This window comes from Bubalus bubalis, chromosome 23 (assembly GCF_019923935.1).
Source record: "Bubalus bubalis isolate 160015118507 breed Murrah chromosome 23, NDDB_SH_1, whole genome shotgun sequence".
Lineage (NCBI taxonomy): Eukaryota > Metazoa > Chordata > Mammalia > Artiodactyla > Bovidae > Bubalus > Bubalus bubalis.
Window position 1 is genome coordinate 4,145,271 of NC_059179.1, and position 25,973 is coordinate 4,171,243.

General features: G+C 37.1%; 1 protein-coding gene across 1 annotated transcript in view; it reads left to right on the top strand.

Annotated features, from left to right (window-relative positions):
* Nucleotides 1-758: 758 nt before the first annotated feature.
* PCDH15 (protocadherin related 15) overlaps nt 759-25,973 on the top strand; it is a 1,798,632-nt gene continuing 1,773,417 nt past the window's right edge. The window contains exon 1 of the mRNA XM_045164127.1: nt 759-1,107. The gene's annotated coding sequence lies outside the window, so the exon portion shown is untranslated. The remainder of the gene's footprint in view (nt 1,108-25,973) is intronic.

Genomic DNA, 25,973 nt, shown 5'->3' on the forward strand with positions numbered 1-25,973 from the left:
GCAATCCCATGGACTATAGCCTGCCAGGTTCCTCCATCCATGGAATTCTCCAGTCAAGAATACTGGAGTGGGTGTAGCCATTCCCTCCTCCAGGGGATCTTCCTGACCCAGGGATTAACCCAGGGCACCTACATTGCAGGCAGATTCCTTACCATCTAAGCCACCAAGGAAGCCCATATTTTTCAAGTTATTTTTCATCATTTTATTTGCATTTGTAATTTCCTTGGACTACATTACTCTAAATGTTTTTTAAATGAATATCATGGATTTTTTTCATTTTTTTAAATTTCTTGCACTTAACAAAAAGTTTCTGCAAACTGCTCTGTGTATCCAATAACAAATCAATGTCAGAAAGGGAATTTAGGTGATTTGCCACCTGTGGCTAGGGATGCTCTGGTGGCGCCAGGTCAACACTGAAGGCAATGTGGAGCTGTAGAGTCAATTCCTTAGCTGGAACAGTGCTTTAGTTTATATTTCTGGTGTATAGGGGATGACATATTTTTCTAATTATTTCTAGAATAATCTCTTTTTCTTACAAAAGTGGTTTCTAACATTGGGTACATATTAGAATCACCTGGGGAGCATTCAAATTAAGAATGGGGAAGGGAGGGGCTTGTATCGGTGGTGATCTAGTCACTAAGTCATCTCGGACTCTTGCAACACCATGGACTGTAGCCTGCTAAGCTCCTCTGTCCATGGAATTCTCCAGACAAGAATACTGGTGTGGGTTGCCAGTTCCTTCTCCAGGGGATCTTCCTGACCCAGGAATTGAATCCAGGTCTCCTGCATTTCAGGCAGGTTCTTTACCAACTGAGCTATGAGGGGTTTGTATTAGTAGGTTTTAAAATCTCTGGAGGTGATCTTAGTTGCTATAGGCCTGAGAATCACTGCCCTACAAGCCAGTATCCTCAGTTCCAAACCCTAATACAAAGCACCTGGGATCTCCACTAAGTGCTTAAATAGGCCCTGCAGGAAATAAATTCTAAGAGGGAGGAGCCTTTTTTCCCTTTATTGCCCTTTGAATTAAGACTGCAAGTTGACTCTACCCTGGGTCTCCAGTCTCCTGGCCTGCCTTGCAGATTTTGGATTTATCAGACCTACAAAAGGGTGAGTCAGTTCCTTAAAATAAATTTCTCTCTCTCACGTACCTATTGGTTCTTTTCTTTTTCTCCAGAGAAGCTAAGCTCTAGTCTGACATAGGCTTTGTCTTTAAACCTTCAATTTAGTTCAGTCGCCCAGTCATGTCCGACTCTTTGTGACCTCACGGACTGCAGCACACCAGGCCTCCCTGTCCGTCACCAACTCCCGGAACTTACTCAAACTTATGTCCATCGAGTCGGTGATGCCATCCAACCATCTCATCCTGTCTTTCCCTTCTCCTCCTGCTTTCAGTCTTTCCAAACATCAGGGTCTTTTCCAATGAGTTAGTTCTTTGCATCAGGTGGCCAAATTATTGGAGCTTCAGCTTCAGCATCAGTCCTTTGAATGAATACTCAGGACTGATTTCCTTTAGAATTGATTGGTTGAATCTCCTTGCTGTTTCCAAGAGACTCTCAAGAGTCTTCTCCAACACCACAGTTCAAAAGCATCAATTCTTCGGCACTCAGCTTTCTTTATAGTCCAAATCTCACATCCATACATGACTACTGGAAAAACCATAGCCTTGACTAGACGGACCTTTGTTGGCAAAGTAATCTGTCTGCTTTTTAATATGCTGTCTAGGTTTGTCAGTTTTTCTTCCAAAGAGCAAGCATCTTTTAATTTCATGGCTGCAGTCACCATCTGAAGTGAGTTTGGAGCCCAAAAAATAAAGTCTGTCACTGTTTCCATTGTTTCTCCATCTATTTGCCGTGAAGTGATGGGACTGGATGCCATGATCTTAGTTTTCTGAATGTTGGGTTTTAGGCCAACTTTTTCACTTTCCTCTTTCACTTTCATCAAGAGGCTCTTTATTTCTTCTTCACTTTCTGCCATAAGGGTGGTGTCATCTGAATATCTGAAATTATTGATATCTCTCCCAGCCACCTTGATTCCAGCTTGTGCTTCTTTCAACCTTAGAAACCAGTTTACATTTGGACCAACTAAAATCTGGAAAGATGAAATGTCTTGTAAGGTTCTCAAAGTAATTAGAGATGATAGGTTGTTGAAACTTAAGTCTGTCTGACTCTGAATTAAAACTTGACTGATGCAAACTTAATAGTTATGTGATATGCTGGCATATTTCAAAGTAAATCACAGACTCTGTAACAGGATTCCATGTTGCTGGTTTTCACATTTCTTGGACATTCTTTTGTTATTCTTGTGGATTCTAGACAGGGTTTTGTTCATATCCCTTTATATCCCCTGAAAACATTTGGAAAGCAATGCTTGATATGGTATAAATTAAATAGCTTTGTAGTGTTTTGAAGATATGATTAAAGTCCTTGTGGCCTTTGGTGCTCAGCCATTACACAGAGTTTGAATTTACCCCAGTGACTTGTTTAGAGAAACTGACTTTTCAATATATCCATTTTCTTGATAAACACTTTACAGTGGTTTTATTTTGATGGCAAAATATTTACTGTTTCTATCTTGTGAACTGAAAAATGGAAGGGTTGGGATATAAGGATTAAAATAAAACAAAGTGCTTAAGTACAAAGGACTACCTCAGAACTAATGGGATTTATACAAGCACAGTTTCTCAGTATATGCTTACTTATATAATTTTTTCCCCTTCTTGCTGTGTTAGGTCATTTTGAAAGCTTTTAACCACCATGAACCAGCCTGGTTTTTAGTTGCCTTGTGGAGCAGAGGTGTTAATTACCTTATTCGAACCTCCATGATATGCATGGTGAGCCCTAGAATTCCTGAGGTAGACCCAGGCCATCTTTTTTGCCATCTGTTACTCAGGTGCCCTGGGGCACCTATCTTTATTTTTTCCCTCAATATTTTCCCCACTGTTGTCATTCAGAATGACATTTACATTTTTATTAAGCTGAAAAATAACAATAAAAACCTAAACAGCCCCTTAGAGGGAAAAACAGTTAATCATAACAGTATTGTACAGTCTTTATTCATCCTTGTGAGATTTCTAAACATCATTGTTTTGTGTTTGTTTATGAATGCATACTTGCTTTGTAATTACTTAGAAAGCTATGAGAGTCTCCAGGTTGAAGCTATTGACTGCAGGCCCATTCCCTGTTCCTTTTTCAAAAACTTTTTTTAAAAATTGCTACCCGTATTAAATCAAATTGATAAAATGAGGGTGACAAAAGAATTACAATATTTGTATTCTGGTCTTTGACTTATTATGGATTTTTGAGTGTGTTAAACATATGGTTTTACTCACACAGCAATGGCTTTAACTTTTCTGTGTATTTTTCTGAGAACAATGATGTTTAAGCAATGCAACATTGATTGATCCAAACTTCAACAGTCTTCTATTTATCCCAGTTCTCCCACTCTTCCTTTCCCCAAATAGACCAGAATATATATTTGGGGGGAATAAATATCAACAGGATGATCAACCTAACAGTAGATTTCCTATCAGCGCAACTCTAGTAAATGAAGTTAAGTCTGAGTAACTTGCTTTGTTCACAGTGCTAGAAAATTGGGCTGATCTCAGTCATTCAAAAGTGATTGAACTGTAGTTGGTGTTATTGTCAGTTTTCCACTTTCTGGTTTTATGCTGCTGAGTCCTGACCCTTCTTTTCTTTTCAGTCTCATTTTCCCACTTGTTTAGCTCATCTCTGCTCACATTCAAACAGATGAAGATAGCAAGATGTGCAGTCAGGATTTTGCCTCAGATCAAAACATATTCCACAAAACATCCTTGGACATCTAGAAAAGAACAGTCATCTATATGTTTCTCTTAATTTAAAACAATCTCATCTTGAAAGAAGTATATACTTTGTATCATTTGTGATTCTAGAAATCTTATGGATTTAGTATGGTCTACTTTCCTTGCATTTACCACAGTTGGCAGACTCAGCAACTTTCAAGGCTTATTAAATTTATCAAAGCCTAAGGAAAAGAACAAATATATTGGTGAAACTAGGCTGTGTAATGATCACAGAAGATTGCCAATGTGATGGAGCCTGACCTAATGAAAAAATGTAATGCTGGAGTTAAGACTGAGTAGGTACAATACACTTAGCAGCTTGGCTTTCTTAAGGAATTTGAACCTCATGATGTTAGGTAGCTTTCCTTTTGTTGCATACTGGTTGGCAATCTGAGATGACAATATTACTGGTTGAAACCAGTTATGAATGCTGTAAAGCAGCAGTCTCCGACTTTTTAGCATCAGGGACCTGGTTTCATGGAAGACAATTTTTCCACAGAAAGAGTTGGAGAAGATTCAAGTGGTAATGTGAGCGATGGGAAAAGCAGATAAAGCTTTGCTCCCTTACCTGCTGCTTACCTCCTGCTGTGTGGCCCAGTTCCTAGAAGACCACAAACTGGTCCACAGCCCAGATGTTGGGGACCCCTGCTTTAAAGCAACAGTGGGAATACTGACAATCCTTGCCATAGGTGGAAGGGAATACTGACATTCCTTGCCATAGGTGGAAGGGAATACTGACATTCCTTGCCATAGGTGGAAGGGAGTACTGACATTCCTTGCCATAGGTGGAAGGGAATACTGACAATCCTTGCCATAGGTGGAGGAATATCTAGAAATTTCTGCCCAGTAAAGATTCTTTTACTTTGCCTTTAGGTTGTTATTTTCTAGAATGAGTGACTGAAATTTATATTTTCACTTGTCCATTGTAAGTGTGTGATGTATCATAGGAAAAATACCAAAGGATCTGTGGTATATGGGCTACCACCTCCTTGAAGTAAGAGCAGATTGTGCACCATATCTTAGTTCTGGCATAAAAATGCACACGCTAAGAATGTGAACACATGTACCACAAATTATAAAAGTCAGTTACATTTGGAAATATATAAAAATATGTAATACAATATATATTTTATATCTGTGAACATTCATTATATTCATCAAGTCTTTCATTAGTAAAATGCTCCTACTTGTGGTAGTGAAATTATGTTAAGATCATTGTTTATCTTAGTCTCATGGATTGAATAAAAAGAGCCATGTCTTCCTCAGACATAACAATGGTCAGCTTGGCCATTAATGAGTGTGATTGAGTTTTCTAGAGTTGGCAGTGGCATAGTGCTATTTCCATGGTAAGAGGGTGACTACTTCATTAGAGACAACAATTCACCTGAGGGTGTAGTCAGAATATAATATTTTTGGCAAACTCTGTTTTTGTTATATTCATAAGTGAGAACTAAAATATGCTAAAAAATAAGTGCTAGGAGTCTTTGAAACTAAGTACAAGTGTTGTGTTACCAAATGAAAGTCACTCAGTTGTGTCCAACTCATGGAATTCTCCAGGCCAGAATACTGGACTGGGTAGCCTTTCTCTTCTCCAGGAGATCTTCCCAACCCAGGGATCAAACCCAGGTCTCCCACATTGCAAGCTAATTCTTTACCAGCTAAGCCACAAGGGAAACCACAAGGGAAGCCCAAGAATACTGGAGTGGGTAGCCTATCCCTTCTCTAGCTGATCTTCCTGACCCAGGAATCAAACAGGAGTCTCCTGCATTGCAGGCTGATTCTTTACCAACTGAGCTATGAGGTGTTATCAAATTAAGTATTAAAACCTTGAGTATTTTTACCTCTACTGTCATTCTATAAAGTAAATAAGTAACTGAGAATTTTATATTTGGAGTATTTTGTCATTGGAAAAGACCCTGAAGATGGGAAAAATTGAAGGCAGGAGGAGAAGGGGATGACAGAGGATGAGATAGTTGGACAGCATCACTGACTTGATGGACATGAGTTTAAGTAAGCTCCAGGAGTTGGTGATGGACAGGGAAGCCTGGCATGTTGCAGTCCAAGGGGCTGCAGAGTCAGACATGACTGAGTGGCTGAACTGACTGACAAATTTTGTCAAAATGCCTCTGTTTAAATGTTAATCATATGATTTTAAAGTGAGTCCAAGAAGGCAGTTATAAATAAAATCAACATTATGTGCCTTCTAATGGCATGTATTAGGAAATTAAAAGAATTACATTTTATGAAATCCCTGGATCTCACCATAATATAAAGGATTACAGGGGATATAACACTATTTTAAAGTACTTTGATGTGTAAGCTTTCTTGGCTAAAACAGAGTAATGGGTACTTGGTTTACTGGACTGCCTGAAGCTGGTTACTTCCCTGAGAATTACCATAGAGGTGCAAAGAAGAGCAACCCAGGCAAAGCTGAACAGACTGTCTGGGTTGAAGAAGTTGGTATTGAGAAACTGAGGAGTCTAAGATAGATTTCATAGGACAGAGTATTGAAGAAAAGACAGATGCAGAGAGAACTCCAGGTATCTTCAGAGAAAGTCCTCAAATATCCACTTGAGAATTGATGAGTGTGTATATTGCAGAACTCTCTGAAGCTGAGAACAAACAATGCAAAATATGAGAGATGATGGTGCCTGCTTCTCACACAGTGCTGAGTATGGTGACTTTTCAAATCCAGTGTACTAGCAGCCTTACATGGAAGGCTCTTGCCTCAGCTGTGGGAAATAATTAAACCTAGGTAAGCCCTGCATAGGTCCTACCTACCAAATTTTAATACCAAATCCTAAAAGTATCAAAATGGTTAATTTTTAATTACTCCCCTATTTCCAGTCTTGCTTTGCTCCAGTTTCCTCATATTTTAATTTTGTTGATTATCAAATATTCACTTCAGTTCAGTCACTCAGTTGTGTCTAATTCTTTGCAACCCCATGAACTGCAGCACGCCAGGCATCCCTGTCCATCACCAACTCCCAGAGTCCACCCAAACCCGTCTCCATAGAGTCGGTGATGCCATCCAACCATTTCACCGTCTGTCGTCCCCTTATCCTTCTGCCCTCTATCTTTCCCAGCATCAGGGTCTTTTTTTTTTTTTTTTTATTTTTTTTTTTTTTTATTTTTTTATTTTTTTTAATTTTTTTATTTTTTTTTTAATTTTATTTTTAAACTTTACATAACTGTATTAGTTTTGCCAAATATCAAAATGAATCCGCCACAGGTATACATGTGTTCCCCATCCTGAACCCTCCTCCCTCCTCCCTCCCCATACCATCCCTCTGGGTCGTCCCAGTGCACCAGCCCCAAGCATCCAGTATCGTGCATCAAACCTGGACTGGCAACTCGTTTCATACATGATATTTTACATGTTTCAATGCCATTCTCCCAAATCTTCCCACCCTCTCCCTCTCCCACAGAGTCCATAAGACTGTTCTATACATCAGTGTCTCTTTTGCTGTCTCGTACACAGGGTTATTGTTACCATCTTTCTAAATTCCATATATATGCGTTAGTATACTGTATTGGTGTTTTTCTTTCTGGCTTACTTCACTCTGTATAATAGGCTCCAGTTTCATCCACCTCATTAGAACTGTTTCAAATGTATTCTTTTTAATGGCTGAGTAATACTCCATTGTGTATATGTACCAAAGCTTTCTTATCCATTCATCTGATGATGGACATCTAGGTTGCTTCCATGTCCTGGCTATTATAAACAGTGCTGCAATGAACACTGGGGTACACGTGTCTCTTTCCCTTCTGGTTTCCTCAGTGTGTATGCCCAGCAGTGGGATTGCTGGATCATAAGGCAGGTCTATTTCCAGTTTTTTAAGGAATCTCCACACTGTTCTCCATAGTGGCTGTACTAGTTTGCATTCCCACCAACAGTGTAAGAGGGTTCCCTTTTCTCCACACCCTCTCCAGCATTTATTACTTGTAGACTTTTGGATCGCAGCCATTCTGACTGGCGTGTGATCCTCTACATAGAAAACCCTAAAGACTCCACCAGAAAATTACTAGAACTAATCAATGACTATAGTAAAGTTGCAGGATATAAAATCAACACCCAGAAATCCCTTGCATTCCTATACACTAATAATGAGAAAACAGAAAGAGAAATTAAGGAAACAATTCCATTCACCATTGCAATGGAAAGAATAAAATACTTAGGAATATATCTACCTAAAGAATCTAAAGACCTATATATAGAAAACTATAAAACACTAGTGAAAGAAATCAAAGAGGACACTAACAGATGGAGAAATATACCATGTTCATGGATTGGAAGAATCAATATAGTGAAAATGAGTATACTACCCAAAGCAATCTATAGATTCAATGCAATCCCTATCAAGCTACCAACAGCATTCTTCACAGAGCTAGAACAAATAATTTCACAATTTGTATGGAAAAACAAAAAACCTCGAATAGCCAAAGCGATCTTGAGAAAGAAGAATGGAACTGGAGGAATCAACCTACCTGACTTCAGGCTCTACTACAAAGCCACAGTCATCAAGACAGTATGGTACTGGCACAAAGACAGAAATATAGATCAATGGAACAAAATAGAAAGCCCAGAGATAAATCCACGCACATATGGACACCTTATCTTTGACAAAGGAGGCAAGAATATACAATGGATTAAAGACAATCTCTTTAACAAGTGGTGCTGGGAACTCTGGTCAACCACTTGTAAAAGAATGAAACTAGAACACTTTCTAACACCATACACAAAAATAAACTCAAAATGGATTAAAGATCTCAACGTAAGACCAGAAACTATAAAACTCCTAGAGGAGAACATAGGCAAAACACTCTCTGACATACATCACAGCAGGATCCTCTATGACCCACCTCCCAGAATATTGGAAATAAAAGCAAAAATAAACAAATGGGACCTAATTAACCTTAAAAGCTTCTGCACATCAAAGGAAACTATTAGCAAGGTGAAAAGACAGCCTTCAGAATGGGAGAAGATAATAGCAAATGAAGCAACTGACAAACAACTAATCTCGAGAATATACAAGCAACTCCTACAGCTCAACTCCAGAAAAATAAATGACCCAATCAAAAAATGGGCCAAAGAACTAAATAGACATTTCTCCAAAGAAGACATACAGATGGCTAACAAACACATGAAAAGATGCTCAACATCACTCATTATCAGAGAAATGCAAATCAAAACCATCAGGGTCTTTTCAAATGAGTCAGCTCTTTGCATCAGGTAGCCAAAGTATTGGAGTTGCAGCTTCAACATCAGTCCTACTAATGAACACCCAGGACTGATCTCCTTTAGGATGGACCGGTTGGATCTCCTTGAAGTCCAAGGGACTCTCAAGAGTCTTCTCCAACACCACAGTTCAAAAGCATCAATTCTTTGCCACTCAGCTTTCTTTATAGTCCAACTCTCATATCCATACATGACTACTGAAAAAACCATAGCCTTGACTAGACGGACCTTTGTTGGCAAAGTAATGTCTCTGCTTTTTAATATGCTGTCTAGGTTGGTCATAACTTTCCTTCCAAGGAGTAAGCATCTTTTAATTTCATGGCTGCGATCACCATCTGCAGTGATTTTGGAGCCCAGAAAAATAAAGTGAGCCACTGTTTCTACTGTTTCCCCATCTATTTGCCATGAGGTGATGGGACTGGATGCCATGATCTTAGTTTTCTGAATGTTGAGCTTTAGGCCAACTTTTTCACTTTCCTCTTTCACTTTCATCAAGAGGCTCTTTATTTCTTCTTCACTTTCTGCCATAAGGGTGGTGTCATTTGCATATCTGAGGTTATTGATATTTATCCCAGCAATCTTGATTCCATCTGGTGCTTCCTCCAGCCCAGCATTTCTCATGATGTATTCTGCATATAAGTTACATAAGCAGGGTGACAATATACAGCCTTGACATACTCCTTTTCCTATTTGGAATTAATAGAACATGGATTTTGTTTGGGGATGAAATGCATTTTGTTAAATCTACATTCCACCCGTCATTGCTATTCCAGGCAGATACATAGCAAAAGTTGGGCTCAAAAATGGAGTTTTCTGTGGAAGAAAAGTTTTCTATAGTTCCTAGGTAATCAAGATTTAAAAAAAAAGAAAGAAAGAAAGAAATTAGCTGAGGCAGTAGATGAAATTTGTTTTCTTACCATGAGGCAACTATAAGATTGAAAATCTTGTGCTATAAGCAAAGATATAGGCATAAGGAACATCAATAAGCCACTACACTTAAAGTGTTTCCCTCCAGGCTTTTTATTAAGTAAATAAACAAATGTCCATTTGGCTAAGCTTGTATAGTTAGATTTCTGTTAAACATTGCAATGCAACACTGGTCTTGCGCAAACTGCTATTTAACCTTTGGTTTATTTTGCAACTTTGTTTTCCCATGATTTGCCAGTGTCAGTCTAGTGCAGGGATTTCAGTGGCCCCAAATCAAGTAAGCTTATGTTAATTGAATGCAGAATATAATCACATGGTAAATACAGAATTTTGCTTTTCCCCCCACCACCCGCACCCCGGCCTTACTACCTAGAAAAAAAAAATATTTTGACTTTATAAAGTAATGTAACTTACTGGATGATTTTTTTTTTTTTTTTTGCCTATGAAGTATTGAATATTCAGAGTTAAGGTTATAACCCAAATTTACAGTAACATAAGCTAGGTTACAGAGGGCAGATAAATTAGACAACGATCATAGCATTTGTTTCAAATATTTGACCCTGGAATATGTTAACAGTGAATGCTAGCATGGGTATTTTAAAACTTTGCCCTATTACTGAAACTGTAGAAAACTGAAACTCAAAAAGGATGAATGTTAGTGTTATGTAAATCAGCCCCATATATATTATCATGGCTGTGTTTTGCAGATACTATATTTAATTCTAAATTTTGCACATGTGTGAATAGAGTCCATTTTAGGCTGGGAAAGACTTCTAAAGCCAGATATTTCTTTCTCTCAATGTATTAACAAGTACTGACAAATGTTAACATATTTGGTAAATACTGGCAAACTGGGCAAAGACGCAACTATGATAAAGTTACCAATTTGGAACATGTTTTAAAGACAACTAAATTCTGAAGAGAAAAATGAGAGATGTAGCTAAAATTAAGTGAATCAGTTTCCATAAATATCTTGACACATATCAGTTGATGGATGAAATCTAGCACAGTGTAATGAAAACTATTGAAACCAGCAATTGAGTTAAAGTAACAAGAGAAAGTTGACATCAATCAGTCAATCAAAAAATCAGTTGAACAACACCATATAAATTTGTAAACACACATGAAATTCCAAGTCATTACAATTTGGTGACTTTGTGAGTTAAAAAACAAAGCATATAGAAGACACTTGGAGATTCAGTTTACTGACACCTTGCTTTGACTCAATGTCAGGATTGTGATTAAAACAAACAAACAAACAAACAAAAAAAAAAAACGAATGTGCTCTAAGGCTGATTTGATGAAAGAACAAGGGCAAGTTCAGAATTATTCTCTAATCCAGTCTGCTGGTCTCAAAATTCATTCCCCAGATCAGCAGCCTCAGTAATATTTGAGAAATTACTTCAGATAAGAATTCTTGGACCACCTCCTCTCTGTACTACCAGAGAATGAAACATTATGAAGGAGACCCAGATATTTTTGGTTAACCAGAGCCCTCCACGTGATTCTGATACACACTCAAGATTGAGAATCACTGCTGTGCTCCATTTTTCAGTAAAATGAGTAAGTTGAGCTAAATGGTCCTGGCAGATAATATTTTTATGGGATAGGAGTCACTGAAAGATACAAATTGTTAGCCTGGGAAGTAGATAAGTTTCACACATTTTAAGATTTTTCCCAGAAAGCACTGCCACCCAGAAACACATTTTAACTCAACATAAGGAGTTATGTTTCCTAATGGAACATAAGTAGTCATCTTTCAGGATCTTTCAATTGCTGAGAGGCTACTCAAATTTTTGCGTATATAAAATCCACTTAAGGGAACTTTTTAATACTTCTAGGGAAGGTTCTATTAGCCAACATTTTTCATAAGAAGCAAAGTTGTTTCAAAATCAGATGGTTTCCTAAGGACCCTTTGAGAAATGAAAGAACTGTCTGGAAGGAAATAAGGTTTCATCTCCAACTGCTGGCATGACAAAGTTATAGAGTTTTTTTGTTTTTTTTTTTAAACAAGAAGTTGGATGTTAAGTATTATGTCTAAAATCCACTGTTAGCTTGAGGTGTCATGACCTTATGTGGAACTAAGATTTCATGTGGGATTTCCCTGGTGACTCAGTGGTAAAGAATCTGCCTGCCAAAGTCGGAGACTCAAGAGACATGGGTTGGATGCCTGGGTCAGGAAGATCCCTTGGAGAAGGAAATGGCAATCCAATCCAATACTAGAATGGAAGCAGAGCTTGGTGATTATAGTCCATGGGTTTGCAAAAGAATCAGACAGGACTTAATGACTAAAGAACACAATTTCATGTAGTTAAAGTAGATAACTTGTTAAGTGATGAAGTCAATCAAAATAGCAAGCTTGCAGAGTTGATGCGTAACAAGCTTTCTTAACTGATTGGTGTTGTTTTTGACTAACTTATCCAGGTGTCAAATGGGCACAAATTTGGTCTGTAAAAACCGTAATATATAACCAGATTCCAGGAAGTCTCTAGCATTTAGAACAATGTGTCTTAGCTTCAAGGGCTGACCATATTTCTTATTACCATTGTGATTTTTTTGGGTGCATGAGTTTTGGATTTTTATCCTTTATTGAATCTGCTGTTGAATAATGTCTATATTTTTGTAAAGGTAGTAATTTCTGGAAAAATTCTTCTTTAAAAGGTTCTAGGCTATTCAATAAACTGCATTTTTAAGGTAAAATTTTTCTTTGTTAAGCCTCTGATTCTTCTCTAAATTAGATAGTGTTGATGATGATATGCCACCTTATGGCATAGTAATATCAATTTAGGGATTAAGGTTGTGTTTGACTTAAGACTACTGATATTTTGAAAGGGAATGAGAGACGATAGATGGGTTGGTCAGCCTGTGCAGTCTAGCTTGGAAAGGGCTACTGACTTTCTGTAAGAATTATAATGAAACCCACTAGGCTTGTAGACAGAAAGCATCAGGCTTGAGGAGAATTCTGGCACCAGGTCATTCACCCTACCAGTACTTTTGTTTTTAATACCTGCTGGAGTTTACTAAGTTAATTGCTGTCTCTCTGCTTACACCATAAGAAAGGCATAGCCTTTCTTGGAGAACTGGGGCAGTCTCCAGGGAACAACAAGTAGAAAGTTTTAATTCTAAAAACGGTCTTTTCTGATAGCTGTCTCATAGTGAAAAAGTTCTGCTGCTTTGAATCAACATACTCTTTTCACATGTATCACACATGGACATAACTGAGTACATGACTGAATACACACACAAAAATATATAACATTGTGGATTATTACTTATTGTGTTCAGATATATATTAGTGCAGATGAGCACAAGTTACTTCAACATATTCAATTTTAGTTGATTATTTCAACTGACACGAAGCATGGAATAATTATTGATTCCTAGATTATTTTAAGATCTTGGATTGTTCAGAGTAGATAACTTCAATTTTATCTAATTATATTGATAATGTTTGCTTTTCATAGGATAATAACTAAGTGTGAATACTCCTACCCTCACCCCCAAGCCCTCTTTGAGTAGCATTGTGTGATATGTCTTCTCATGTCATTTTTACTATCACATTATATGTTTGTATATTTCTAGATTTTGGTCTCCAACAGTGTATTAAATGGACTTTTAAAAGAGATTTTCCCTCATCTTTTTTTTTTTTTTTTCTTTTGAATCTTCACCAGAGATCCACATAAGCCCAGCAGCATGACTAATTCGTAATGCCATTCTGAAAAATTACCCTTCTTTCTGGTATTTTGCTCAGGAAGAATGATAAAGCCTAAAATGCTAATTACCAATTTATTTTTCAGGTCTCTAACAAGATGAAGTGTTAACAGAACTTGACTTGACAGCATTATCATCAGTGGTTCCATAAAATCCAAAAATGAGTTAGAGCAAATTGTGGTCAGAATAGGGCAAACCCGTCATTCTAAACTCTGGTGAAAAGTGAAGTGAAGTGAAGTCGCTCAGTCGTGTCTGACTCTTTGCCACCCCATGGACTGTAGCCTATTAGGCTCCTCAGTCCACGGAATTTTCCAGGCAAGAGTACTGGAGTGGGTTGTCATTTCCTTCTCCAGAGGATCTTCACAACCCAGGAATTGAAACCGGGTCTCCTGCACTGCAGGCAGACGCTTTCCAGATCTCTCATAATTCAGGTGTCTTTCAATGAAAATGTCAAGTAATTCTATTTTCATCTGAAATGTGTTTTTTAAAACATTGTCTAATTGGTGTTATGGATTGAAAATTCAAGAAGACATTCTTCCATCCTATTTAAATAGAATCATTCCCTTCCACTGACTAGTTCACGCATCTTGAGGATGACACGTTCTACCATAAGCATAGGATAAAGAGTTTGGTGATTTAATACTATTACTAATAAAATTTTTAAAACAGAATATGGGCAAATTAAATGTTTTTTTTAATCTCTTAACAATTAAAACATAAAATAGTTTAAAAATTCAAGCCACAGGCACAGACAAAACTAATTTTTTCTTGCTTACCTTTCTTGGCCTTTTCTCCATTGATGCGTGTGCTAATCACTATTAATGCTGGGTTGGCCAAAAGTCCTCTCAGGTTTTTCCATAAGATGTTATGGAAGAATTCAAACAGACTTTTGGCCAACATAGTATTTTCCTGTCTTATATCACAATGCATATTCAAAAAAGAATCTATAATAAGCATACTTATGTGCATACACATATCATGACATTTTTCTTTATATACATCATGCCATCTACCCTGATGTTGATAGTTAGTCCCTATCACTTTAATCAATAAATAAACCCATAGATTAATTTGGAATTAGTAGGTCACTAATGGCAACCCACTCTAGTACCCTTGCCTGGAGAATCCCAGGAACGGGGGAGCATGGTGGGCTGCCGTGTATGGGGTCACACAGAGTCGGACACGACTGAAGTGACTTAGCAGCAGCAGCAGCAGTAAGTAATGGCACCCCACTCCGGTACTCTTGTCTGGATAATCCCATGGAGAGAGGAACCTGGTAGGCTCCAGTCCATGGGGTCGCTAAGAGTCGGACACAATTGAGTGACTTCACTTTCGCTTTTCACTTTCATGCATTGGAGAAGGAAATGGCAACCCACTCCAGTGTTCTTTCCTGGAGAATCCCAGGGACGGAGGAGCCTGGTGGGCTGCTGTCTGTGGGGTCGCGCAGAGTTGGACAGGACTGAAGCGACTTAGCAGCAGCAGTAGCAATAAGTATATGCATTTGATATAGTCATATAGTCCTCAAACAGTTATACTCATTTATATGCTCACCAGCAATGAATATATTGTTTTTAATTTGATACTGAATAGAAAGTAAACAAAGGTACTAATTCACTTTTTTTTTTTTTTAATGGATGCCTATCATGGCAATGAGGAAAGAATATAGTGATCTTTCTGAAGTTGTATAATAGCTCGGATAATGATTTTTAATATCATGATTATGTTATGATTTCAGTAAGTGGTAAATATTAATATGATATAGTAACTTCCTAAACTTTTTCCAGTGTATATTGATCTGAATGCCTGAATTTACTTAATGTAAGGCAGGAGCTGAACAGTAACAGTAAATTAAGTTTATGGATAACTAGTCTGAATGAACAGAAAGTAGTTCATCTTTTGTAGAGATTTAGCCTTCTGCTTTGGAGAAGGCAATTGCACCCCACTCTAGTACTCTTGCCTGAAAAATCCCATGGATGGAGGAGCCTGGTAGGCTGCAGTCCATGGGGTCTCTAAGAGTCGGACAGGAGTGAGCGACTTCACTTTCACTTTTCTCTTTTCATGCACTGGAGAAGGAAATGGCAACCCACTCCAGTATTCTTGCCTGAAGAATCCCAGGGACGACAGAACCTGGTGGGCTGCCGTCTATGGGGTCACACAGAGTCGGACACGACTGAAGCGACTTAGCATAGCATAGCATAGCATAGCCTTCTACTTAGTGAATTGTCAATAATTGACAATCTATGATGTACACATGTGTCACAAGAGAGTTTATCTGATTCTCACCATAACCTTACTAGCTTTGGCTTGTTATCTTTGTTTTACAAATGAGTCATTAAAAGCACATGTGTTTGTTTGACCTTAACACAGAAAATGACCTATAATTTTATTTCCATTTGCTTTTTTTAGTTACAATAACATAAAACTATTTAAATTGGTGGGAAAGTTGAATATTTTTTGCATTTACTTTGTATTTAAGGTCTGATATAGCAGTATTTAAGTTTTATTTAAAAAGAAATGCTAAGCATTTCCTAATTTAACTAAATTGCTTTGTGTGTATTCTGAGAAGTGCCTTTATCACAAAAGAACATAGTGTTCCTCTTAGGTTTGGATTATTAAAGTAATATGCAGATTTATTTTGAATATCAAATGAATAATCCATATTCTCATAAATATAAATATCCACACTATGTTTCTGTATATGTTGTTGTCAACAGCACTTCCTTATTGGTATACATACTTTAGAGAGTAAAGAACCAAATCAAATCAAGGTATTTCTATTTAGTAAAAGAAAAAACAAAACAATTTTTTGGCTGTTGTGATATGGGAAATTACTCTGCTGTGAGAAGACAAAATTGCAATAATCCATAATTTAAACCCTTAAATTCCCCAGATCTGATAGAATCTCAATGGGATATTCTCAGTGAATGGTCTTCTTTCAAGATGCAAAGAAAGGATATAGGCATTATGGGAAAACAGTGTTTATCAACAAATTAAAAATAGAATTACTATATGATTCATCAATCTTATTTCTAAGTATTTATGCAAAGGAAATAAAATCAGTATCTTGAATGTCTGCATGCCCATGTTCATTGTAGCACTATTCACAATAGCCAAGATATGGAAGCAACCTCAATGTCCTTCAATAGATGAATGAAGAAAATGTAATGTATAAATTGGAATATTATTCAGCCTTAAGGAAATACTTCATTGTGACAACATGGATGTAACTGAAAGGCATGCTAAATGAAATAAGTCAGACATGAAAAACAAATGCTACATGATCTCACTTATATGTGGAATCTAAAGTAGTCAAACTAATAGAATGGCAATTGCCAGGGGCAAGTGGAAATGGGAGGTAAATGGAGACTTAGTCAAGAGTACAAAGTTTCAGTTGTAGGGGAGGAAATGTTTTCAGTCCTTCCTTGTCTAGGTTCTTTGGCCTAATAATTCAGTTGACATAAAGCAGTAGCAGGAGGAAAACATTTAATTTTTTTACATTCAGGAGTCCTATAAAATTAAGACTCAGAGACAGTTGAGACTTATATTCCATCCTGTGCTAAGGAGAAAGGAAGAGGGATGTTGACCTTCTAAAAGAAGGAAGATGGTTCACAAGAAGATGAGAAAAGCAAGTGTTTGGTAAACAAATGTTTATATGCCATGCAGATAAGGCTTTCTAAGATCTAAACCACCCCCCGATCCAAACTCTTTTAGGCAGTTAATGGAGAGGTAAAATACTTTTCCTGAGTCCATTGTCTCTTAATTTGAGCCTTTAGCTCAAAAGAACCACATGCCAAAGCGGCATATTTTGGGGATGTCATATTCTATTCTTCCTTACAGTTACACAAGATGAAAAGGTTCTGGAGATCTGATGTACTGCATGGTGACTACAGTTAATCACACTGTATTATACACTTGAAATTTGCTAAGAGAGTAAATCTTAAATGTTCTTACCACAAAAAAAGATAGTTACTATGTGAGGTAATGGGTATGTTAATTGGCTTAATTGTTGTGATTACTTTGCAGTGTATACATCAAAACATCAATCTGTGCACCTTAAATATATACAATTCCTATTTTTCAATAAAACTTAAAACATAAAGAAAGATATTTTAACACAGGAGTGAGTCTGTTGGACATATTGGCCTAAGATATAGAAGTTGGATAGAGCTTAGAGGTTGGCTTGTCACTTGTGGCAAGTCCCCTGTAGCCTGGCTGAGTGTCTAATGCTATTGTCAAAAGAGGCTGCCGTCAAAGCCAGGTAAATGGGAGTGAAAACAGAATGCAATGACTAGTTGACTCCCCAACCAAAACACAAACCAAGTCAGCATACAATGGAAAAGTCAGATGCAAGATTCAGTGAATGTGGTTAAGAAAGTGCAGAGTCAAGAAGGAGGTGGGCAGGGTGACTTAAAGGAGCCACAAGGCTTCAGTGAGGAGGTTGGCTTCTGATTATATTTCATGGGCAAAAGTAACCTCTTACTCGATTTCTTTTATCTTAACACTTCTAGGGGAAAAAATGTCTTTATGCATGTTTAGGTGTCCTGTCAAAACTCTACAGCAAGGAAACTTATTTGTACGTGTACTTTTCAAGTCAGAATATGTTCTACTGTGAGGGTGCCATTTATTCATTGGCTGACCTCATATTTTCATGTGAGATGACCCAACAGTCACCTTTACAGAATGCAAAGACCTGGAAAAGCAAACCAAAGGCCTAGTATTATACTAAACAGTTTTTATGCAGTAACATATCAGCTATTTTAAGCCCTAAACAACTCTAGGTGATAATTTTTTGTGCATGGAAATAATCATCAGGCACTTATTTTTATTTGAATTTGTATAGTGTTTTGAATCAAACTATAAATTCAACAAATGCAGAGATAGTGGTTTAAATTTCTTGGAATCTCTGCCCATTGCTTATCATTACTGTTCTGTGTTCCAAGTCCCCTCCCAGGCAAATCCTCCTATGTGTTTGATATTTAAAAAATGCATAGTCTTTGTGTGGGGATACATTTGGAGATATTGAGGTTGATCTGACATTTCTTTATCCCTAAAGTTTCTCATTTCTACTCTATTTCAAGAGCAAGCTGATTCACAGCACATAAATTCTAGTTTTTATGGTGATAGAATATACTATTAACATGATGTCATCGGAATATTTTGTTGGGGTTTTTTGTCTGGTTTGTTTTATTTTTAAGTCAGCATTTATGTATCAAACCAAAGTTAAATAAGAATTTGGGTTGTAATATTTCAGTTTCTGCTTTATATACCACATAGAGACACACTATATTGATATGCAAAATGCATTTCAATTATTTTCTGAACACAAGAATAAATTATTCACTTTTAAATTATTCAACTGTAGGCTGATGTCAGGTTAAAAAAAGGAAACTAAAATTCAGATTCCTTAAAAAAAATGGAATGTAGTTGGGTATTAAAACAAACCGCTTTAGGTGAATTCAAGATGGGGTGAATACTCTAATCTTGGCCTCTATATGCCTTATGGAATCCTGTTATTTGGCATTTTCCTGAGTTGACTTCCAGCTATGGGTCAAGATTGCCATGCAGGACAACCAAGTGGATAATTAAGTTTACTTCAGAGGCAAACTAACACAATGATGAGTTATGCTCTAGTCTTTGGGTATTACGAGCCACTCATAAAAGGCAGTTCCAAAGGTATTTGAAATAGGCATTTGTAAATTATTTTTTTAAATGTACCCTTTTTCAAAGACATCCTTGAATATATCTAAATCAGTGTTATGTTTTATACTAGAGTATACAATAATGAAATGACAAGAATTATCTCATCATTCATAATATAAATGTTTCTTAAAATGGTTAAACTCCAGTACTCTTGCCTGGAAAATCCCATGGATGGAGGAGCCTGGTAGGTTGCAGTTCATGGGGTCGCTAGAGTCGGACACGACTGAGCGACTTCACTTTCACTTTTCACTTTCATGCATTGGAGAAGGAAATGGCAACCCACTCCAGTGTTCTTGCCTGGAGAGTCCCAGGGACAGGGGAGCCTGGTGGGATGCCGTCTATGGGGTCGCACAGAGTCGGACACGACTGAAGCGACTTAGCAGCAGCAGCAGTACTATTTTAATGTATTTCCTCACATTTCAGATAACTTGAGTGCTTTCCTGGTGGCTCAGTGGTAAAGACACTACCTGCAGTACAGGGAACACAGGACATGTGTGTTCATTCCCTGGGTTGGGAAGATCCCCTGGAGGAGAAAATGGCAACCCACTCCAATGTTCTTGCCAGAAAAATCCCATGGACCAAGGAGCCTGGCGGGCCACAGTCCACAGGGTCACAAAGAGTTGGATATGACTGAATGACTGAGCACGTATGCATATAACTTTACAGTTAGAACCTTATTCTTAGATACCAAAGAATGTGGTATCTTGCCTTTATTGAATAAAGGAATAGAGGCTGGGAAGAAGTTTAAACTGTATAATTCTAAGTGTTCAGAAATAAGCAGATCACAACCAATAAACATAGCTACATAGCTACATATAAGCATGCATTTTTTGTTTGTATCTTCACATGGTGCTGGTATGCAGAATCAGCAGCAGAGTTAGAACTTATATGTTTTCTCTGTCGCAGTCATTTTGGACCGAGTTACTTATGCTTAGTCTCAGAACCAAGATAGGACTGTACGTGATTCATGGTTTTGAAGGAGTACACTTTTGTAGTGTATGGTCAGAGCTTTATATGTCACAGTATAAACACAGACTGTTTTCTTTTACAGGGAGAGTGGATTGGAACAACACTTAGGCCAGGGTAGTATAGCATAATAAAAGAAATATGAGCTCTGGATTCAAAAGACCTATACCTGAATATCACTTGAGCTGATGGCTATCAGCTTACTGACTTATTGTGCCACTTTACCTCTCTGCCATCTTTAAGACTCTTTAAACTAGGTGGCCCAATGGTGAATAATCTGCCTGCCAATTCAGGAGATATAAGAGACGTGGATTTGATCCCTGGCTCAGGAAGATCCCTGGAGTAAGAAATGGCAACCCACTCCAGTATTCTTGCCTGGAAAATTCCATGGACAGAGGAGACTGGCAGGCTACAGTCCATGGGGTCACAAAGAGTTGGACACAACTGAGCACACACACACACACACATACACACACAGGCACTTAAACGTGAAGAAGACAATTCCAAAACATTGCTGTCTTAAGTAGCTTATGTAGCTGTCTAATGTAGCAGGCTATGTTGGGATCATAACAGGTATATAGTAGATGCCCCTTATTCCATTTACCTTCTTCTTTCAAATATTTTCACTATTCTTTTTGATGTTTTAGAAACATAGAAAAACAACTGTATGTCAGAGAAATTGATGGGATATGTGAGACTGGACTTTCCTAGCTGCCACTAGTGGTAAAAAAGAAAAAAAAAAAGAAAAGAAAAACTTGCCTGCCGGTGCAGACATGCAAGAGAGGCAGCTCTGGGTTGGGAGGATCCCCTGGAGGAGGGCATGGAAACCCATTCCAGTATTCTTGCCTGGAGAATCCGCATGGACCAAGGAGCCTGGCATGCTGCAGTCCATGGGTTCACAAAAAGTCAGACACCAGACACTGACAAAGCACAACAGTCAGAATTTTGGGATTCCTAGATGGTGCTAGTGGTAAAGAACCTGCCTGTCAGGTAGGAGACATAAGAGATGCTGGTTCAATCCCTGCATTCAGAAGATCCCCTGGAGAAGGGAATGGCTACCCACTCCAGTATTCTTGCCTGGACAATCCCATGGACAGAGGAGCCTGGAGGGCTACAATCCATGTGGTCTCAAACAGTTGGACATGACTAAAGCTACATAGAACACATGTACATAAGATTGATTTGCCTATTTGTGGGAACCAATCACTTAGTGTTTTTACAATTGAAGTAAGCTTACAGAAAGCAAAAATAGAGTCCATAGTCAAAAGTATACATTTTTTCAACAACCAAGGAGGCCTCTGTATTTGAACACTTCGAAGTGTAAAATGTGAACTCCTAAAGGAGCATTGCAAGACTGGTTTCTATACAAGAATAAGTAATTTCTGAAAATTCCAGTGATGTTGCACAGTTGACCAATGTGAAGAAGACAATTGCAAAACATTGCTGTCTTAGATTATTTTTAAGTTCCAAAAGAGTTCTGGCCACTTGCTTCCTGTGGTAGATGCCCAAGAGAGCCTGACTGAACTGAAGTTCAACTATTACTGGCTTTCTGACAGATTCATAGCTGTTACCACTCATCAGGGGCCTGTAGGCTGTTTCTAATTTTGCTCCACTTGTTTTCTTAAATCATCTCCTGGGATTGCATGTTATCCGTTATCCAAAGTGACAGTGCCTCTCATCACTGACAAATTTTTTATTCCTTCAGATTATTTGAGAATAAGATAATCTTTTCCCCCATATAAGTGAGCCTGAGAAATAATTATGTTTTATGATGGCATTGAGCTGAACTGTCCATTCATTCCTAGATTGTCTCAAGTTTCATTCCTGTAGGGAGATGAATTTCCTTAGCTTCTGGCAGCCGAACTAGATTTTCCAGACAACATTCGATAGCATCACCTACATTGTGCTCAGTCACTAAGTCATGTCTGACTCTTTATGACTCCATTGACTATAGTCCGTCAAGCTCCACTGTCCATGGAATTTTCTAGGCAAGAATACTGGAGAGAGTTGCCATTTCCCCCTCCACGGGATCTTCCAAACCCAGGGATAGAAATCTGAGTCCCCTGCATTGGCAAGAGCATTCTTGACCACTGAGCCACCTGGAAAGTCCTATTATGCATTCAGTTTGATATTATGGAGCACTACTGTATCTCCCCTTAGCTTCCTAAAAGCAATAGATATCATTTCTATATGATAAGCAAATGCTAAAATAGGGGAGAAACATTTTTAAGCCAGGTCTGGGCCATTCATGTCTTTTCCGTTTTATATCTTCCCAGACTTCTCAGAAATACCTAAGCTAATCTTTTTGAGCATATTTAGTAATGCTATCCGGAGAAGGCAATGGCACCCCACTCCAGTACTCTTGCCTGGAAAATGCCATGGACAGAGGAGTCTGGTAGGCTGCAGTCCACGGGGTCGCGAAGAGTTGGACGCGACTGAACGACTTCACTTTCACTTTTCACTTTCATACGTTGGAGAAGGAAATGGCAACCTACTCCAGTGTTCTTGCCTGGAGAATCCCAGGGAATGGGGAGCCTGGTGGGCTGCCGTCTATGGGGTCGCACAGAGTCGGACACGACTGAAGCGACTTAGCAGAGGCAGTAATGCTATCAATTCTTATCTATATACTGGAAGTTTGGGGTTACAAATATTACTGAGAAAGTTACCTACCACAAATACTTTACTCCCTTGTAGAAAAATTGGGACAAACAAAATTTATGAACCAAAGTTCATTGGTTGCAAGTTTTCTTACAATGAGAAGCCTGAGAGACATAAATGATGGAATCAAGTAAGAATAGTTAGAAGGATGTACTGATAGTCCTAAGAGGTTTCTGAGGTCTTTAAAATTAAAACAGAAATCAATAAAACTATTCATTCTATTATATACTCTGTGTGAAGAACATTTGTTTCTGGGGCTTTCTATCTTTCCCACGTGTCCAGGTTTATATCCAACTTTTGTTCTCTTTAAAAATTGCATTCCTGTTATTTGGCACATATCTTCTAACCACTATATAATTTCTTCATGGTGATTTCATGTCATCTTTTTTTTTGTTTGTTTTTGAAAGCACATGCATCTTGATAGTAAAAGGTACATAGGCCATTGTAGAGTGATGGGGGACTCTGCTGTTTTAAATAGAAATGCACTGTCCTTTATTCTCAGTAGTAACCTGGAATAGTTTATTTGTTTCCTTTTCTACAGCATATGCATTGTTGTGCAAACTGTTTAGTATTTTAGCTGCTTATTATTTTTCTTATAGATACTAATGTCTTTTTTTAAAGTGATCCATATTGATTTCGATTTGTGCATTTCTTTTCCACTCTTTTTATGTTTCTCATTTTAGACAAGACAGTCTTTATGTTATTTTTAATACATGTGGATAGGCACAGAATTATAGGTATACTCTTAAGACATCATAAGTTTCATCTGATTTGGTATGTTAAACTGCATTGCCTTGTTTCCTGGAATAACTGAAAATCAGCATTTGTTTGAAAGACAACCAAGATTGTACAGAATAATAAAGATAATCCTGATGCCCTGAAATAATAGGCATTGATGCCATCTATATGGAAACATTGAGAGAATATGAAGTAAGCAGAGGTTTGGATTTAAAACAAGGTGTTATAATTGAAATACGAGTGGTCACATTTGTAATTTTCTTTGCATTTAAAAGTATTTGGAATTATTTTATCACTTGGTTAATATTTAAAGTAAATTATAATCCTGGGTTTATCAATATGATATGTATTTGATTATAAATATATTAATCATGTTTATTGATACACATTGGGGTTAAATGTAAAATGTGGGATCTAGAATGCAATTTCATAAGATTATGAAATTAAATCTGTTGAATAAATTACCATCCTGTTTAGTTTCACAACTATTTTCATTTATCAACTCCTGAATTGAATGACTTCTTTGTATGACTAGAATGGCAAATTAAAAAGCATATTAGCTAGTGAACTGATTGCTTTGAATTTATAACATACAATGAAGATATCTGAATATATTGCTTTTTAATTTTCCCATCTTCTGGGATCTTTAGAAATATATCTTGTATTAAGAAGAGTGATTATTTAAACAATAATGTGTTTTGACAGATTTGCATCAGAGAGAAACTGAGGATATAAATAAGCTGTGGTACATAATCACCGTTCTTTCACATTTCAAATTTTATCAGTAATACCAAAGCATTGCTAAACTTGAAAGGTTTACTTAGCCTAAAATTATCAAAATTTCCACAAAGAACAAAGGAAGATCTTTTTATTGCACTGCTTATGTGTCAGCCTTTTTTTTTTTAACAAACAATTATTTTGTAAGTTCAAACTGGTTATTTAACACAAATATTTCCTGGACATGGAAGAAAAATCTTTTTTAAGAATGAATTTGCAGCTTGAAAATACATAAATCTTGATTTATCTTATATAGGTGAGAAATTCATTAAAAGGGAATGTTAATATACAAGAAACTGTGACTCTGATTCTTGTTGAGCTTAGTTTCTGTGAGTAAGGCAACTTATGTTTGTTTCCTGATGAATGAAAATGGTAAGGCCAGCTTAGCTAGATCCTTAATGTCACCTATGGAATTATGTCTCTCTCTCTGTCTTTAGGTAAAAACAATTTTTAAATTAAATAGTTCTATTTTTACTTCTGTGATGTATTTAAGAGTGTTACACTAATATGTTTTATAAGAGAGCTAAGTCAAAAAACATTTGGAAGAAAATGTGCAGCCAACAAGTTACAGGAGGAAAGGGGACTGAGACAAAGCAATGTGAAGCAGTTAGTTCTTGATTATCACAGTTGATAAAGTTATGGAAAGTTTGTGAGTAATTTGTGAAAAAAAAATAATTTGAGGCAAATTCCTCACAGTTAATATGGTCATAGTTGATTTGCAAATCCTTACTTGCAAGATCTTATTAATGGCATTTTCTGTCCTCAACACCTATAAATTTCATTATTCTTTGTTAGCATGAAGTAAGATAGTAACATACCATCTGTTGGTGTCAAGGTAATGGAAGGTTTTTGTGCTTTGTGAGTGCATTTTTAAAAACAATTTTATACCATTTTTAAAGGTTACACTCTATTTACAGTTATTATAAAATATAAAACCATTGTCTTTAAAAAAAAAATTCTCCTTTGTTGGATTTCCTTCTTAGGGAGTTCACCAAGGAAGCATGTTTAGGAATTAATATCTCAGAAGGCCCATCTAAAATGTCTTGATGCTATGTTCACCCTTGAGTATAGATTGCCTGTAATAAAATTCTGAGGTAAAATAATTTTCCCTTCAAATTTTGAAGTCATTTTATTGTCTCATAGGTGCTTCTTGTGATTAACAAATTTAATTCTTAAGGATTTCTGGCTTTTATACTTTGACTGAAAACCTTACTAATTTTACCCTTCCAGTGCTCTAAGGAGATGCAGTGTAATTTCTTATCCATTTTGTTTAATATCATAATTATACCATTTGGTTAATATTAATTTGTTATACTTGATGCTAATTGATGCTCTTTCGACAGAAATATTGCACCTGCTATTTGAGAAAGTTTTCTTTATTATTTCTTTGATATATTAAGATGTCCATTGTTTCTCTTTCAGTTAGCAGTTGCTATG